This window comes from Vollenhovia emeryi, unplaced genomic scaffold, assembly GCF_000949405.1.
Source record: "Vollenhovia emeryi isolate VEMERY1.0 unplaced genomic scaffold, V.emery_V1.0 DF939136.1, whole genome shotgun sequence".
NCBI lineage: Eukaryota > Metazoa > Arthropoda > Insecta > Hymenoptera > Formicidae > Vollenhovia > Vollenhovia emeryi.
Window position 1 is genome coordinate 2,311,601 of NW_011967230.1, and position 17,910 is coordinate 2,329,510.

General features: G+C 43.5%; 1 protein-coding gene across 3 annotated transcripts in view; it reads left to right on the top strand.

Annotated features, from left to right (window-relative positions):
* The window catches only part of LOC105567640, a 54,934-nt gene that overhangs the window by 28,621 nt on the left and 8,403 nt on the right, over nucleotides 1-17,910 (top strand). The window contains exon 1 of one of the 3 annotated variants that reach the window (XM_012022671.1): nucleotides 11,315-12,046. The exons of the other annotated variants lie outside the window; for them this stretch is intronic. The gene's annotated coding sequence lies outside the window, so the exon portion shown is untranslated. Of the gene's footprint in view, nucleotides 1-11,314; nucleotides 12,047-17,910 lie in introns of those variants that run through there. 3 annotated transcript variants of the gene reach the window in all.

Genomic DNA, 17,910 nt, shown 5'->3' on the forward strand with positions numbered 1-17,910 from the left:
TCTCTCTCTCTCTCTCTCTCTCTCTCTCTCTCTCTCTCTCTCTCTCTCTCTCTCTCTCTCTCTCTCTCTCTCTCACGCTCCTTCTGCAGTGTGAGATATACTTAGGGATACTAATACGTCCGAGGACAGGCGCGTAGCTATAACACTTGCCCCGAAAGCAAACGCGAGGGAGCTGCACATTCAGTATTCACTTTTAAAAGCGTTGGAGAACATTTTTCTTTTATCGGGGTCTGACTGTATCGCTAATAGCTCGGAGTAGAAATTGAATCTGTTACCGTTTAACATGTCGAAATTCAAGTCATCGAGCGAGATGCTTATTAATTATTAAGATGCTCGCGCTCTAAATTTCTCTCTGCTCAATACTATCTCAAACATAAAATATCGCGTGCTAATAATAAATGGAATTCCCATTTGCTTTCAGCGTCCTGAACGTTTTTCCGAATAACGTCGGTTTTATAATATGATTTTGCAAGCCGACACGACGCAAAGTGATAGAAATCATTTGCGTTCCTCCCACAGACATGTATAATTTATTTTTTTCGAGAGAAAAAGGACCGGTTCTCCGCATTAAACAACTTACCACTTCGATTTGCGACGTGGATAAATACGAATTAAAGGGATGCGGGACACCGAGGATAAAAACTCGAATATCTCGTAGCTACTCCGCTGGCCGAGAGCCGCGGCCGCGGCCGCGGCGCGGCGGCGACGAGGAGCGGCGCGGCGCGGCACGGGAGGACGCGGATTGGCGCCATCCCCTACCGCACGCATTATTCCGCGCGCACTTTTCTTCCTTCGGACACACGCGGTACGTCGTGTTACGCGGCGAACTCCGTTTTATGGGAGGGAGCAGTGTCCGCTGCGCCTAACATAAGGTCTGCTCCAAGATCTTGGTCTCGGTGCGTTATTTCTAATCGAGTTAAATTTGTATAATGCGCTCCGCGCAGCGTACACGCGGCGAGAAGTTTCCTCTTAAAATGTGTAATTGTGCACTGAGAAAACTTTTCATCGGCTAAACCAACTAAACAGTGTTTCCGATGGTTAATTTTTCCGATTACATTTCTCGGTTAAACTACGGACACGTCCGGTGAAATGCAGTTACTGATAAAATTTTCTTGAAAAATCCGATCACATTTTTCACCGGATATACAATTTAATCGGATATATCCGTTTGTTATTATGTAATTATCCGATTATATTTAATCGGACATTTTTCTCAGAGTGGGACACAACACGGTATTTCGAAGGATTTTATGAAATTTTGCCAAAATGTATAGTAAAATTTCAAGAAACTCTCGTGAAATTCTTCGAAATGCCACGTTGTCCCACGATTACACGATTTTCAGGTAAATTTTAAGAGAGAACTCTCTCCGTGCATGCAAAAGTTACGGAGAAATTTATTTAAATACACTGAGAAAAATGTTCGATTAAATATAATCGGAAAATCCAATTACATAATAACAAACGGATACGTCCAACTAAATTGTATATCCGATGAAAAATATGATCGGTTTGTCAACAAAATTTCATCGGATGTATCCATAATTTAATTGGAAAACGTAGTCGGGAAAATTAACCATTGGAAACACTATTTAATCGGATTTTCCGATGGAAAATTTTCTCAGTGTGTACATATATATATATACACTTATATATTTTTATACGTGCAAAAGTTACGGAGAAATATAAAACTCGACATTTATCTGCCATTTAATCCACAAGCATGTAACACTAATTTTGCGCTATTGGCTTATAAGTCAAACGGCTGCATCAATTGTATTAATTTTAATTAACTGAAGTGTTTTCGATGTTGACAATAAACGCTTGTGTCATATATAATATCGTGTCGCTTATTTAGTGGAATGCGAATAATAGAATTTGCCTGACGATTCCACTTGAGTGAAGTAAAGAGATGACGGACACTCTCGAGTGCGATGCTAAAAACGTAACATGAATGAAACCTCGCTGTTGGGGTCCGGCAGACCCCTCTCGATAGTACAAGGGTTAACTGACGATCAAATTGCGGCGAGGTCACTACGTACGGGCCGAGGAGGGGACCCGTTTCGGATGCATAATCGAAAGATTTATTTGGCGTATATTTTTAGAACGTGATCCGGAGAGTTGCCCCAGTGCTTCCGATACACGAATTCTAACGATAGGTTTATAGAGTCCAAACTGCTCCCGAGAGAGAATCGCGAGTAAGCTTTTTGTACGTCTAATAGTGAGATAGAGACACAGATCGTTGGACACATGTGTTTCTATCGCGACAAGTTGCTTATCTTTCGGCCTTCTCGACGTTTAATCTCTCAACTCAACGGTTTTGTAGGATCGTGATCTCCTTATTCGTTCCTCAATTTTTTTAACCGAGTGAAACGTATCGATAGTTTCAAGAAGCTAATTGATGCAGGATTCCATTAATTGAGAACAATATTAATCTACGTATTATACTTCCTATTGAAAATATAATTCTTACACTGAGAAAAATGTCCGATTAAATATAATCCAATTACATAATAACAAACGGCTATATCCAATTAAACTTACATCCGATGAAAAATATGCTCGGTTTTTCAATCAAATTTCATCGGTAACTGCATTTCATCGGACATGTCCGTAATGTGATTGGAAAACGTAATTGGAAAAATTAACCATGCACTGAGAAAAATGTCCGATTAAATATAATCGGATAATCCAATTACATGATAACAAACGGATATATCCGATTAAATTGTATATCCGATGAAAAATTTGATCGGTTTTTCAATGAAATTTCATCGGTAATTGCATTTCATCGGATAAATTTCATCGGATATATCCATAATTTAATCGGAAAACGTAATCGGAAAAATTAACCATCGGACATACTATTTAATTGGTTTATCCGATGAAAATTTTTCTCAGTGTGGCGAAACGCTATTTAATCGGTTTAACCGATGGAAGTTTTTCTCAGTGTAGGGCTATACTCGATGAAAAGGTCTGAAGCTTATTCACTATTTGTTAATACAGCTGAGTGAATGGGCGATGGAAGTAGTTGTAACTTCTCCTCCGTGTCAGTACACGGTGTTTACGGAAACTCGATACCTTCTTCTCTCGCGTAAATTGAACTGCGATATCGCGTCGACCTTGATACTCTCTTATCTCCTTACGAGCGTCACTGCTCCGCAACGCCTTGGATTTCTCGGCCTCTAAATTTATCTCATTGCACCTCGCACAATTTCTCTCTGGAAATAATCTCGCTAAAATCTCCCCGGAAATATCAAAATGAAAACGCGCTCAGTAACATTACGAATCAAACGCTCGCGCTTTGAAAATGTCTTACATAAAATTATCGGACAAAATTTAAATACGTACCTAATCGTATTCCACGCGAAAAAAAATTGCAAATCGCATTCTGATTCCCGTGAGACGTCGGTAGCACGCGGCGTGGCTAATAGCGAATTCGATTGCTTGCACTAGTGCGCACTGGGTGCACACACCAAGGTTTATAGTCAATTTTTATATTTAACTTTGTCTTAAACACACGTTCAAAAAGTAGTAAGCCAAAAAATGATCCGCATGGATGCTATACAGATCATTTTACTGGCTCCGAAATATTTAAGAGATATTTAAGACAATCAAGAGATATTTAAGACAATCCTTAAATATAAGAATTGACTGTAAACAAGCTCCGAAATATTTCAAGAGATATTCAAGACGATCCATTAAATATAAGAATTGACTGTAAACAACCCTCGGTGCGCACTAGTGCACTGAGAAAAATTTTCATCGGATAAACCGATTAAATAGTGTGTACCGATGGTCACATTTTTTCCGATTATGTTTTTCAATTAAATTATGGATACATCCGATGAAATTTATCCGGTAAAATACAGTTACCGATAAAATTTGATAGAAAAACCGATCACATTTTTCATCGGATATGCAGTTAAATCGGATCTATCCGTTTGTTATTACGTAATTGGATTGTCCGATTAGATTTAATCGGACATTTTTCTCAGTGTGCAAGCAACCGAATTCGCTGTAAGTTTGCTCCGAATGGAGCCCCAGAGGCAACCTCGTTCGTTTCGGACTCGCTCAGGACGCTCTCTCCCGCGGGACCCACGCGAGAAGACGCGAGAACGGAACCTCGAGACTCGTTCTCGCACGCAATCGGCCGAAAATCCCAGCTATTCCCCGTTCCCCGTCGAATCCAGTTTCTGGAGTAGCCGGTCATCGGTGTATCCAGGACGCGGGCCGGTCGGCATACCTCGCCCGCGGGACGACGACGGCGGGTGTCGCGTGCACGCGCGCGCTTATGAAAGCTCCTATCCGGCCAGTTTCCGATCGGCCACCGATAATAACACGTATTCGCGCAATGCCGCCGCCGCGCGAACCGGATTTCACGCCCGCAATTACTTACGAACCCGGGCTCCCGGCCCGGTCGCAACATTAAACTCGGGCGCGTATCTGCGGCGCCGCTATATATAGAACCTTCCGCGAATGCGTTGTACGCACCGCGGTTGGGCGAGCGAGCGCGCGGCGAGCGAGATCGTTGCATCTCGAGAAAGTTTTCCCCGTTGCGGGAGAAGGAAACCGCCGCGGTGTCCCGTCGATGCGGGAGAAATGATCCGCGTACGGCCGTCGATTTTCCATGGCGCTGACGATATCGCCGGGACCCGTGCCGCTCCGCTCCGGCCGCCGCCGGTTCGGCAATTCCGTCCCACGCGCATCCGCCGAGCGTACTTGCGGTATCCGATATCTGTTTAATATGTATCGGAACTTGGTTGAATGACTCTCTTTGATAACGATCGCGGTTCGCTGTCGGTTCGGTCTCTGGGTTAACAGAGTGCCAGCAAAAAAAAAGCCGAGAACGGTTCGCGGAAATCTATGGCACTTTCGTGATGTTAACAAATCTACACTGAGAAAAATGTCCGATTAGATATAATCGGATAGTCCAATTACATAATATTAACAAACTGATATATCCGATGAAAAGTGTGATCGGTTTTTCAAGCAAATTTTACCGGTAACTGTATTTCATTGGATAAATTTAATCGGATGTATCCATAGTTTAAACTTAACCATCGAAAACACTATTTAATTGGTTTATCCGATGAAAATTTTTCTCAGTGTGATAAATTTCGAAAATACAGTCCATCTTTGCTCACGGATATGTGCAGTGACGCGTTATTTCCTCGGGCAAATTTACTTTAAACGAAATTATAGTTTTTAATCTTTCAAATCCAAGAGTTTACTTGAAGAAGTTAAAAGGTTACTCAAGAAATTGTAGAGTAATTTTGGACACAAGCAATTTTTAGACAGCCAAGCTTGTCGAAGTTCCCGCTAGAGGGCCGCGCGACATAGCACTTTCTCGAAAGAAGAATTTCATATTATAAATTGTGTCACATACTTTTCACAACTCTTCAAGTTTTCTTCTAAACTCTTAAAGTAAGTTCTACGTTTACCTTAAGTAAAAGTTTAAAGTGTCCAAATTTACTTTTCACATTTCTTATTTTTTAAAGCGAACCTTTAAGGTTTCTTCTAAGGTACAGTTTCCCACGAGTTAGAGCAAGGGAATGACATGTACGAATATCTAGGCAGTGATACATACGAATATTTCGAAAACTTATTGTAAGACGTCGGGCAACCTTTCTGACCATCGCTGTACAGATGAGCGATGCACGAATGGCCGAATGCCACACGTGCCGTGCCTCCTTGAACGGCGCCGCGCATTTTCATTCCGCACTGAGAAAGTTCTCGGCGTCGGGTATTCGTAGATCGAGATGGAAACGCGCGCTCCGATTCTTTGTGGCCGCCGTCTTTTTGTTTCGGCTGCCGAGAGTAATGGCAGAAGCAGCAGGCGTTTCGCCGGGATCGCTTCCAGAACGATTTACTCGCTACCTTTGCAACGCACAGTTCCCGTATGTAATTGCGAAAATAAGGAGCGAAAGAAGATAATTCGTGTATATTTGGTGCTCTCGTGCGTCGTTAAACGCGTGTTCCCCGAGCTGGAAAATTGAATAGTGACGGGGTACGTCGGAGAGAGAGAGAGGGAGAAACGCGTGTCCTTCTTGTGATGCAATTACGATATCGCATTCCGCGAATACGGATAAATCGCGATAAAACGCGCGGCGGCGATTTCTTCATTCCTTCCAGCTGCGCGACGTTACGTGTCGTTGCTTTAAATATAATACCTTATCGTACCACCGGTGAAAGGTGCAGAAGGTATCGGGGGCCGCGTACTGTATGCTCGGTGCATCAGCACATCGCACGCATCGATCTCTCGGGTTTAGACGCGGGTTCCGCGCGTGGAAGATAATAAGGCTCGTTTCGGAGCCTTCGGCGGGGGCATTTAGGTAACTCCGATAAGCGAACGCGAGCACGGGTGCGTTTGTCGGTGATTCGCAACCGCGGAGAACACGAGATAATGTAACGCGCGCGGAAACATTCTCGACTCATGTCCATTTCTACCCAAGTTTCAGCCAATGCAGTTTAACGTTGATCTCTGTTTAACTTAATTTCAATCTTTCTCTATATAGAGACTATATAGTCTCAGGAATTGGAACAAGATAAAAACTTGCTAATTAAACAGGGATTAAAATTAATCTGCAATGATACACGGAGAGAATTTTCCCTTAAAATTTATCTTACAAATCGTGTGATCGTCGGGCAACACGGCATTTCGAGGAATTTTAGAGCTTTTTGAAATTTTACCATGCATTTTACTACACGGAGAGAATTTTTTCTTAAAATTTATCCTGAATATCGTGGGACAACGTGGCATTTCGAACAATGTCATGACAGTTTTTTGAAATTTTACTAATAAAATATACGGTGAAATTAAAACACTCGTAAAATTTTTCAAAATGCCAAGTTGTCCCACGATTACGTGACTTTTAGGGTGAATTTAAAAAAAAATTCCTCCGTGCAGAAATGAGCATTAGACGCGCATTTGTAAAACCGCCACTATAACGAATCGCGCGACGAGCTCCGTTCCGCGAGTCTTCGCGACGCGGAATCTCCGCGCGAGACGCGTTCCAATTCGAAGAGGACGCATCTCTTCGACCTCGAGCGACTCGAGCCGCATCGCGTTGAACTCGGGGAAGATGCGCGCGGCTCTTACATTACGACACCCGCGTGTCCTCGGCTGCGTGAGAACGTTGCATCAAATATTCGCGTTGCGCGCGGCGAGGAATCCGCGTGCGCGCGAACTGTTCATCGGGAAATCCCCGCGTGTGCGCGCGTATCCCGACGCCGCTAAATATAACAGTATATACGCTTGTAACATAATTAATGCCGCGTCGAGCTGAGCGAACAGAAGCACGCGCCGTTTAAGAATTGCCGCGTTTACCCTTTGACTGTCAATTAGCGAATACCACGTACGCCTCGCGTCGCCACGTGCAATGTATAAGTGCGCGCGGCTCGCGTATTCCGGAAACGCCGTGGGATCTCGTAATTATTTAGACACGATAATTTTAAATGACGGTAACTTTACGTGCGCGCGTCTGCAGATTTATATGACACGCGTCGTTTAACTTTTAATTACTCGCGCTCGGTTTCCCCCCGTAATTGCCCGTGCGGGGTCCTTCAGGCCTCCCCCCTTCCTGCAGGATGGTACGCGTCAAACAAGCGCCAAAATATATTTTGTAAAACAATTGCGAGGCATTTAAACTTCGTTCTGTGACGGCTCTCTGCAGAGATCGGACGTAATCGCGATATATGCAAATTTAAAAAGTGAGTGTGAAATCTCCAAGACTCCGTGGGAATAATTAAAAATTAATGCTCTCGAGATCATTCGGTCGGCTAAACCAGCTACGCACACGATATTCCTCTAACGGATTCGCTTTACCCGTGAAAGCATTTCGTTTTCAATGCACTTTCCGAAAGTGTGCCGAGCACAGGGGACAAATTCAGCTTATCGTTCCGCCGTCGAGCCCGTCACTTAGCGCAAAGTGCCCCTCGTCATCGCAGTAATCGCTGTAATCCGCGAACAAACGCGCTCTCAGTATTTCCCTAGGATACCGTTAGGCCCATGATTTTACTCGGAATCCACGTTGGCGCGCTTATAGACGCGCTCCGATACGGTATTTCGATGATTCATATAATTCGCGGTCGAACCGGTCCAGGCTGGACGCGGGGGCGGGGGGGCGGGGGCGGGGGGTGCCCCGGGACCCCCTGGCATCCGCCTAATGCTCGGCTCGTGTTATTCACTTCCCTCTCGAACGGTTCAAATTCCTCTTTCCAGAGCAAGGAGACTCGAGAGAGCCTTTTATCGGCGTGTGACGCGCGCCGTGCGGCAGCGGCCGCGGCCGCGGCCGGTGGCTAGAGTACTCGGTGAGTCACTCGCAGTGACTGGCTCGTTGTAATTCATTGCGACGATTGAACTCCTCCCCCTCCTTTTCCCTACCTTCTCACGCACTGAAGCGGCATTCACACCTAGGTGTAGCTTATAGGCCGGTAGGACTCACCGAGAAAGCATTCCATCGGACGAACCGATCAAATTGCGTTTCCGACGGTTAATTCTTCCGATTACGTTTCCCGATTAAATTATGGATACGTCCGACGGGATTCACCCGATGAAATGCAGTTACCGATGAAATTTAATTGGAAACCCGATCAGATTTTTCAACCAACAATTTAATCGGATACATCCGTTTGTTATTGTGTAATTTGGATTATTCGTTTATATTTAATCGGACATTTTTCCCAGCGATTATCTTGAAAAATAACAAGAGAGAGATAAAAGACGCCAAGTGTTAGCTGAGATCAGAACAAAAAGTAACGTGTATCGATGTGCGTTTCGATAAAGTGGTGGCAAATTTTTCAAGTACCTAAAAGATATTACGGCTCGAGGATGTTTTGTGTATAATTTTAAATTGCTCCTTTTTCTACGAGAGTAGAGATTCGGATTTAAACAAAACCGCGCCATAGAGGAGTGTTCCTGCATGCACGAATATTTCTGATTGAAACTCGAGAGAAACTAGATCTAATGTGTTCTCTCGATTTGTATGAAAATTTTTGAGACAAGATAAAGTAAAATTGTCGAGTGCTTAAAGAATAAGATGAACAATCTCATCTAAAACACGTTTATAAATAAGCTGAAATTTTGAATATTGAAAGCAAGAGACAATATCAATTATTAAAACCCTGTGTTTTGTATTAAAAACTTGATGCACATTTGATTTAAAAGACAACCGAGAGAATGGCTTTAATTACAGCGATTATATTATATTATGCAATGAATCAGCTGATTTAATTTCTACATTTGTTAGGAGGAACATTATCAGTTTTTCTTAGTCAATTGTGCGCGATCAATCGATTATTCAATAGAAAACACCGAGTACGTTCACGACGTTAATTTACGGCATTCTATAAGTAACGAACGTATGCCAGTTGTCACATATTTCTTGACGTATCGATCATACTGTACTTTAATATCGTGCGCGCCGCAAGATTAGCGCTGAAAATTCATCAGCGACAGTTTATTTCACAGATATCTCTGACAACTATCGGAAAATCCTGTTATACATGCGCATTGATCTGTGATATACCGATGTAACGTTTTAATAGTCGAGTTATTAATCAGATCGACATACAGTTGTGCTAAAGCGTATTGCGCAATTGTCGTGTTCGACTTAACTTTAGCCTCTGTATTACGCGGGATCGGTCTTTTCCGCCTTGTACGATTTAATCGCATTTAGAAAACGAGATTCGTACTTTATTACACGGTGGAGATAAGTCCCTAAGCTGTACGCAGGTCTTGCAGAAAAATTGTATTATACAATATGAATAATTCATAAAAGCAGTAGAAAAGAAACGCTCGCATACGTTCACACTGGGAAAAATGCCCGATTAAATATAATCGGATAATCCAATTACATAATAACAAACGGATGTATCCTACCAAATTGTTGGTTCGACGAAAAATACGATCGGTTTTTCGAACATATTTTATTAGTAACTGCATGGAGAGCATTTTCTCTTAAAATTTATCCTGAAAATTATGTAATCGTGGGACAACACGGTATTTCGAAGAATTTTATGAGAGTTTCAAGAAATAAAGGACTCAGAGCCGTGACAGGGTGGCAGTGTCTAAATATTTTATTCTAAGTCACCTCGGCTAGAGTGATATTTTTTCGCAATAAACTTAGAATAAAATATTTAGACACTGCCTCCCTGTCACGGCTCTGAGCCCTTTATTTCTTGAAATTTGTGTTTAACACATATGAGCCATACTAATTTATTTATGAGTTTTTGAAATTTTACTATACTTTTTACTAGTAATTACACTTAGTATACATTTTACTAGTAAATTACTCATAAATTACTCATGAGAGTTTGATTGGCAACTTTGTGAGAGTTTTCTGAAATTTTGCCATACATTTTACTAGTAAGATTACTAGTTAAATGTATGGCAAAATTTCAGAAAACTCTCATAAAGTTGTTCAAAATGCCATGTTGTCCCGCGATTACATGATTTTCAGGGTAAATTTTAAGAGAAAATTATCTCCGTCCGCATTTCATCGGGTAAATTTCACCTACACATAATTTAATCGAAAAACATAATCGGAAAAATTAAACGTCAGTATTTAATTAGTTTATTCGGTAGAAATTTTTCTCAGTGCACAAAAGCATTCATGTAAAAATAATTGTTTCGCAACGAGGATATACAGCCGTAATTAAAATCTTTCTCGCCTTCCCTCCCCTCTCTCTCTCTCTTTCTTTTTATACTGCACTGAGAAAAATGTCCGATTAAATATAATTGGATAATCCAATTACATAATAACAAACGGATATATCCCTTTACATTGTATATCCGATGAAATATGTGATCGGTCTTTCAATCAAATTTCATCGGATGTATCCATAATTTAGTCGGAAAACGTAATCGGAAAAATTAACCCCCGGGAATACTATTTAATTGGTTTATCCGATGAAAAATGTTCCTCAGCGTATATTTGCTACATTGGAGCAGCACGCGCGTTGCACGTGATTCCCGAGGAATGTAAAAATTCGAGAAGTCCTTCGCGATAACGCAACCCCGTCGCACTGCCGGGCGGAACGCACGCGTTCGAATTTCCCATCGCGTTGTATCGCGCACAGATAATCGGCGGTGCAATTACCACACCTCTAATTCCCGGGCCGAGTCACACTCGCGGCCGTCAATATAACTGTCGGTTATCCGACACGATTATCCGGCGACGTGGGACGACATATAGGAATGCGCTCGGCGAGCGCTTATCGCGATTCGACACCCGCTCCGCCTTCCCGCCATTGTGGACGCCGGCTTAACGAGCCGCTCCGGCATCCCGGCATTTCGATCCCGTGCTCGTCCATCCGAGAGCTGGCACGCTCGCTCCGCTCCCATCCTCGGCCGCCTCTCGTCGCCAGTGTCTACCTGTTGCTCGAGCAGCGAAGGCTGCTCAGCCTCCACCTGCCGCCCGAGATCTACTGGCGCCCCGACGCGTCTCTCTTCTTCCTTTTTCATTTCTACGGTGCGCCTTTTTGATCTGTGGGACACGCTTCGATCGGCCGCAGTGTCCGCTCGTTATCTCCCTTATCGCCGCGTGTCGTGTGACGTGTGTACGGGGGTGATTCGGGCACGCTCGTCCGTCGCCCGCGAGTGAGCGCTCGGGCACCCTTGGTTGCATCGATAGAGATTTTTTTTTCGGCAGCAGTTGAAAGCAGTGTTGAGGTGTCTCCGCTTCGTTCGTATCTCGTGCTCTGGGTCGAGAGTGTTAGAAGTGCGATTGAAATCCGCCTGACGAAGCGTGAGATCGGCGTTACTCACGATGTCACGTGAACGTGACGGCACGATCGTTACGGAGAAACGGATTTTCTCGAAGAGCGACCGCTTTGTGCGTTCCGGTTCAGGCGTGTCGCGTGGCAATTAACGGAGGTTCACGCCAACGGGGCCGGATTGGCGATCGTCCCGAGCCATTCGCCACGTGTGATCGACGCTGAAGCGGAGCGGATCGAAACCGCGCGGTGCGCGATGTATCGGCTGGTGGAGCGATAAGAACCGTCAATATCAGCGACGTCGTCCGGGAGGGTGAAAGTGAGGCACAGAGTAAGTTATTGTCGCTCGCGCGCGCGCCAGAACGCCCGTGAAAAGCTTTAGAGAGGCGATCGTTTTCCCAGTCCGGGGCACAGAACCTTTGCCTGTGCATTATTTTCTGTGGGTCTCTCCATTCTTTCTCGCTACCTACTTGCTATTCCATGGACCCGATCGGCACTGATCCCAAGGACGGTTGCGAGGACGAAGACTCCGATTTCGTAAAAACCTGCCGCGCTTACATAATTACAACCATTGCTGCGCCCGTAAAATCTGTCGTGTGTTCAAGGGAAACTTGCTTCAAGAGCTATCTCGTTTCTCTCGTTGCGATCTCCGGGCTAGGAGCACATCCTCAGTGTCGTCACTCGCCGAGATATTTTATTTACAAGCTGCTCGGTTTTCCGCTTCACGGTAATTTTCCAATTTGCTGAGTAACCTAGCGTTTTCCCTCGCGTGACTCGTCTCCGGGATCATCCTCGTGGCGACAGTACGGTCGCGGACGTCCTCGTCTTGTTCGAAAAGTGTACTCAGCTGCTGAATGTAAAATATTTGGAATATCTCTCCGGTCGGTTTTTACAACCACGGACTTGACGTCGTACGTTACGTAGAAGTCACTTATCGGAGATAGGCCGCCCGATCCACCTGACGGACGATAATCGATCGTGGGCGACCGTACAAATATTTGTCGAGCCTGTGGCTTTTGTAAATCTCTCCCAACTTGTTGATTTAATGCAACAAAAAACGACTGTAACAATTCTATCGCCGTGCCCTCGAAGAAAGATACAAGTAAAATATTCGTTAAGAAACTTGACATTCTTAGCAAACGAAAGTATTATCATGCACGTTTACTTTTCAAACGTTGCTTAGTTGCTAACTTTACATAAAACCGACGCGTGTTATTTAAACCTGCGAGCGAGAAATGTTGAAACTATGGAAATTACTAGTGAGCGTAAGTAACAATAATGTGACAAATAATCATTTTGATTTCAATATACCGTTCCGTTTAAATGAAACTTTCACTGGCTGTGAGCAGAAATTGTATCTAATTTAATGAGTCATGGCGGGTGAATTTGTGATAATTTCTTAGATTATATATAGCGAGGCTAGTCAATGCTCTAAGAATGTTGGAATGGCGATAAAAGATATGTAGGTACATAGTCCTTTGTGTACTCCGAGTAGCCGAGGGATAATGTCGCGGCGTTGTTAGCGCAGAAAAATTGCGATTTAATTTTTCAATTGAGCGAGCATTGCGATCTCGCTCATCGATTTAATTGACTCTCCCGATGTTCATACGAAGGTGCATACAGCGTTCGCGCGAGTTTTGATTTGCGTTATCGCAGATCAAACATTAGCTGGGCAGCGCTGTTTGCTCTGTCTCATTTGCCGTACCTCATTATCTCATTGTGCCGCGATGTTGCAAGATTTGCACAATCAGGCGGGGATCGCGACGTTACGATCTCGGAATGAAAGCGGGAGTGAGACAGTGAATGTGAGAATATTATTTTTCCAAAGATCCGAGGTTCTCAATATTTTATCACGGTATCGAGTGCATCTGCTCCGATTGTTGCACTTATTTCTCTCAAGGCCGAATCAGACTAGCAATTGTCGACTCGGATGGGATTGGCGATCGGCGATTGTCCTGTAGTCAACGAGAGCACAGCAGCCAGCGATTTAATCGACTCTCATTGGCTAGAAAACAATCGCCAATCCCATCCGAGTAATTGCCGACTCGGATTGGATTGGGATTGGCGATTACAGATTGTTTTCTAGCTAATGAGAGTCGATTTCGCTGGCTGCTTTGCTCTCATTGGCTAGAGGACAATCGGTCGGTCGCCAATCCCAACCCAATCCGAGTCGGCAATTGCTAGTCTAATTTGGCCTTCAGACAAACTTTATCCCTGCATGTATTTATTTATTATAGACATTATCATATCTAATTCTCTTATTACTGTGCTATATTTAAAATCAGCTCCTTATTAACTTAACGGTAACTTAGTACAATAAATTTGGACACGTAAATGCTAGCTCGTCGACGATTCGTCGTTTTTATTCACGCGACGTGCACCTTGACCGGGTATCATTTTCGACTCCTTCGCTCGTTACCTTCGCGCGTTCGTTTTTATCCTCGGCGCGGCTGCTTTATGCGCGCCCTGAAGCGTCAGCACATTTCCGGGTATATCTCGCGGGAAACAGATAACAGGTCACAAAAGGAAGGCACTCTGGAATTCCGGGGTGCAACGGCTCGCAGCGGCCGCGACAACCCGCGGGGTCCTTGCACTTGTCGTCGCGGCTCTACGTGAGGCGCATAAAACGGTCGCGGGCTCCTCTCCCGGCTTCCTTTCTGGCTCGCGCGCTGCTCCCGCGGCGCGATTTTCCGAGAGAACCGCACGTTACCGCGCGTGATCGGTTTCCAGAACAGCCCGATCGCCGAGAGTTCGCGAGACGCGATACAATTACAGGCCTTTTGCCTTCTCTTCCATGCTTTCCCCGAACTTTGGCTATCAGCCAGTTAACGGTGGCGACCGTCCTTTGCCCTCGGCGACGTGTCTTCGCGATCTTTTTTAATACGCCCGGAAAAATGGGCATTCGATAATATTGTTAGACATAATATTATAATTGAAAAATATCATTGAGTGCCATTATCTGCACGGAGAGAATTTTCCCTTAAAATTTACCTTGAAAATCGTGAGACAACATGGTATTTTGAGCTTTTTGAGAGTCTTTCAAAATGCCATGTTAAAATGTATGAAAAATTTCAAATAAGCTCTCATAAGATTTTTCGAATGCCGTGTTGTCCCACGATTATATAATTTTCAGAATAAATTTTAAGAGTAAATTCTCTCCATGTAGAATTTAGATAGATATTAGCAGACGTCTACGACAAAACCCTTGGACATAGCACTTTCTCGAAAGAAGAAAACCGCACGTGGTAAAAGTTATATCGCATACTTTTCACAATTCGTAAAGTTTTCTTTTAAATTCTTAAAGTAAGTTTTAAGTTTAGCTTAAATAATAGTTTAAAGTGTCCAAATTTACTTTTCATATTTCTTATTTCTCTAAAGTAAAATTTTAAGGTTTTCTAAGGTTAATATTTTCCCAAGGGAAGAAAACCCACAATAATAAAGAGATTTTTACAAGAGAATTTTCGAAGGCATCGCGTTATCTTTCTGATGTCAAATGTGAGACATCTCATTTCGAAAGAATTGGCGGAATTTGTAAATTTAATTGTTCTCATTAAGTTACGTTGACTCGACTGAATCTCTTTTACGGCCGCGATTGGCAAAAATAGCAATATCTAGCTAAATCTTCACCGACGTGGCTAAATATTCCCTCAAGGAAACAGGAAATCGTTAGAGTTAATTGACCGGAGATGCCGTCGGTGCAATTGACCCTAATTCGCCGCGAAACGTTCGTCGAGTATTGCCACGTAAAGGAATTATCGACTCGCTGCGAGTTGTCCTCTCGCAGAAGTGCTCCCCCCCGTCCCTCATCCGCGATGCAGATTTATGTGGCGAGTCTGCTGTAGCCTCTCGTCGGGCGCAGATGCAAGCGCATGTCCACGCCTATGCGAAATCATGATTCATAGGAACGTGTCGGCACGCAGCCGTGCCTGCGGCGCCGAAAGCACTTGAAAATTTTCTGACCGCTGCTTTCCATTACCGAACGGCATTTCTTTCCCGCCTTTAGAGTTTGTCGCCCTTACCCCTTCTCCCTTCTTTCACTTCTTTTTCTCATCTCATTAATATCATCGCCCACTAAAGTACCGTTTGCCACACAAAATTGCTCTTACGTCATTTATGGAATAGCTGCAAGTTGATTGGCTACACATTTTTTCAAGACTAGAACTCGGACCAAGTTCTAGGCATCGTGGACGCAGGTCTTCGCGGGCGATACCGAAAAGCACGTACGAGGACTGTTTCCAAAAGTGCGTTGGGAGTGGTGTATTAATCGAAAAGGAAAGTAATGTGAAAGACACAAGACTGAATAAGTTGCAAGTAGATCTCCAAAAATTATAAAAGCAAAATTCGGGAATTTTTTTTTTTAACAGACCTCGTAATCTTGTTCAAAATAGAAGTAATATTTAAATTCTTCAAAGCGACATGTCCCTAAAAAAGTTACGATCGTAAAATGTTCTCTTGGCGCAGCTTTTCTATGGTATATTATAACTAGCTACGCTTACACTTGGCGCGAGACACTACCGTGTCTCGTGATCTGCGCAGAGCACGTAATAATATGTCGTTTACAGAAGAGGGCTCCTAAGTATGAAATACTGCATTTTTTATCGACCATCGCTTTATCAAATATGAGTTTATGAGATATTATTTTTGATTACACGTTTGAAAGGAATTCGAACACGACTGCGATACATTAAAAAAACGAGAACTGACACATTTCAAGCCCTAGAATTAGTAGACATAGTAACTAGAAGATCAAAGTGTCCGTTCGTAAACCCTCAAGTCTCTTCACACCGGAAGGATATAAATAAAACGTTATTTTCTCCGTGAAAAATTCGTTTTATGTCACTCGTATTTATGTGTTATGTTAAATGTATCGCGCGCGTGTTCGTTGCTAAGCCGAACCGAACGGTTCTACTGTTTTTAAAACAATATGGAGGACGTTTCGTAAGATTCTCAAGTTTCAGCAGCGCGTTCTGTCTCAACAAATTCTTCAAGAATTTTGAATAGACACCCAAGGCCCTCCTCTCGCACTTCTGACTCGACAATTTTCTCCGGTTAATTAATAAGATACGAATAAATAATTAAAAGAAATATCTTCTCTCTTTTGTAAGATTATCAAAGCATAACGTGATGCGCTCGAGTTTCAGCGGTTTAGACGAGGATCTCACGGACGAAGGTCCGTGGTCCGTCCTATTATTAGAGAAGTTCCAAGCCAAGTGCATCAGGAGAGCAAGGCAAGGGAATGCGACAGCCGAGATGATACTGCGACGGTGAATCGGGAGGGAAATACACGGCGAGTTAAGGGCTTAGGGTCGATCCAGACTGACTCTCGGTAGCGGCAACTCCGTGGGTGACCATAGAGAAATCTCAGGCGGCGGTACCGCGGGGGCAGCGCGCATAAATGCACGGTCACGCGCACCGGTACCGGTGCGGACGTTGATTTCACGTCTGCCGCCGCGGAAATTGGAAACCGCCGTCTCGCTCGTTTGTTTTGCCGTGCACAATCGACGGCTTCCACACACGTGTGCGCGGGAGAGCGTAGTCGCGAGATGTAACCGCGGCTGCGGCGAGCAATCTCCGCTCGAGCAATAGAGCGCGATTTGTATGCACAGGGTATATTAGATTATTTTTTTAAGAAAGGGCTATAAAGTTAGAAGGGTATAAGAAGGCAGCTTCGTAAGATTCAAATTTTGAACAGAAAACTCCGATATTTTTTATAACTTTGTACTACAAATTAATGTTCTGATCTCGAACATTTAATCTTATGCGGTTTTTAGAGATATTTATCAAATAAAATTCAAAAGTTGATATTTTGATTAATCCGAAATACAATTTTTTATTATTACTTGCATCTTCTTCCCCACCTTAATCTTAAATTTTCAATTTGGCGATAAACGTCTCTCTTTTGAGCTAAAGAATAACTCAAGCTCTATTTTATATCGCATTATTTATGAGAGGACTCACTTCGAGTTCATTATTCCTAGACGAATTGCCCGTTCATTCGTTTTTCTACAATACATTCGCAAATTCGATCTTCTATTTGGGTCTACGAGCCTCCTGTTTTCCCCTTAAATACAATTCCCCTCGATGAACATTCGCAACAGGAAAGGGGGCAGAGGAGCAATCGGTTTTTAACTACCAATTTTTTAACACAGATTTAAGTCTGCTATTTAGACAATAAACCACATTGAGTTTTATTCG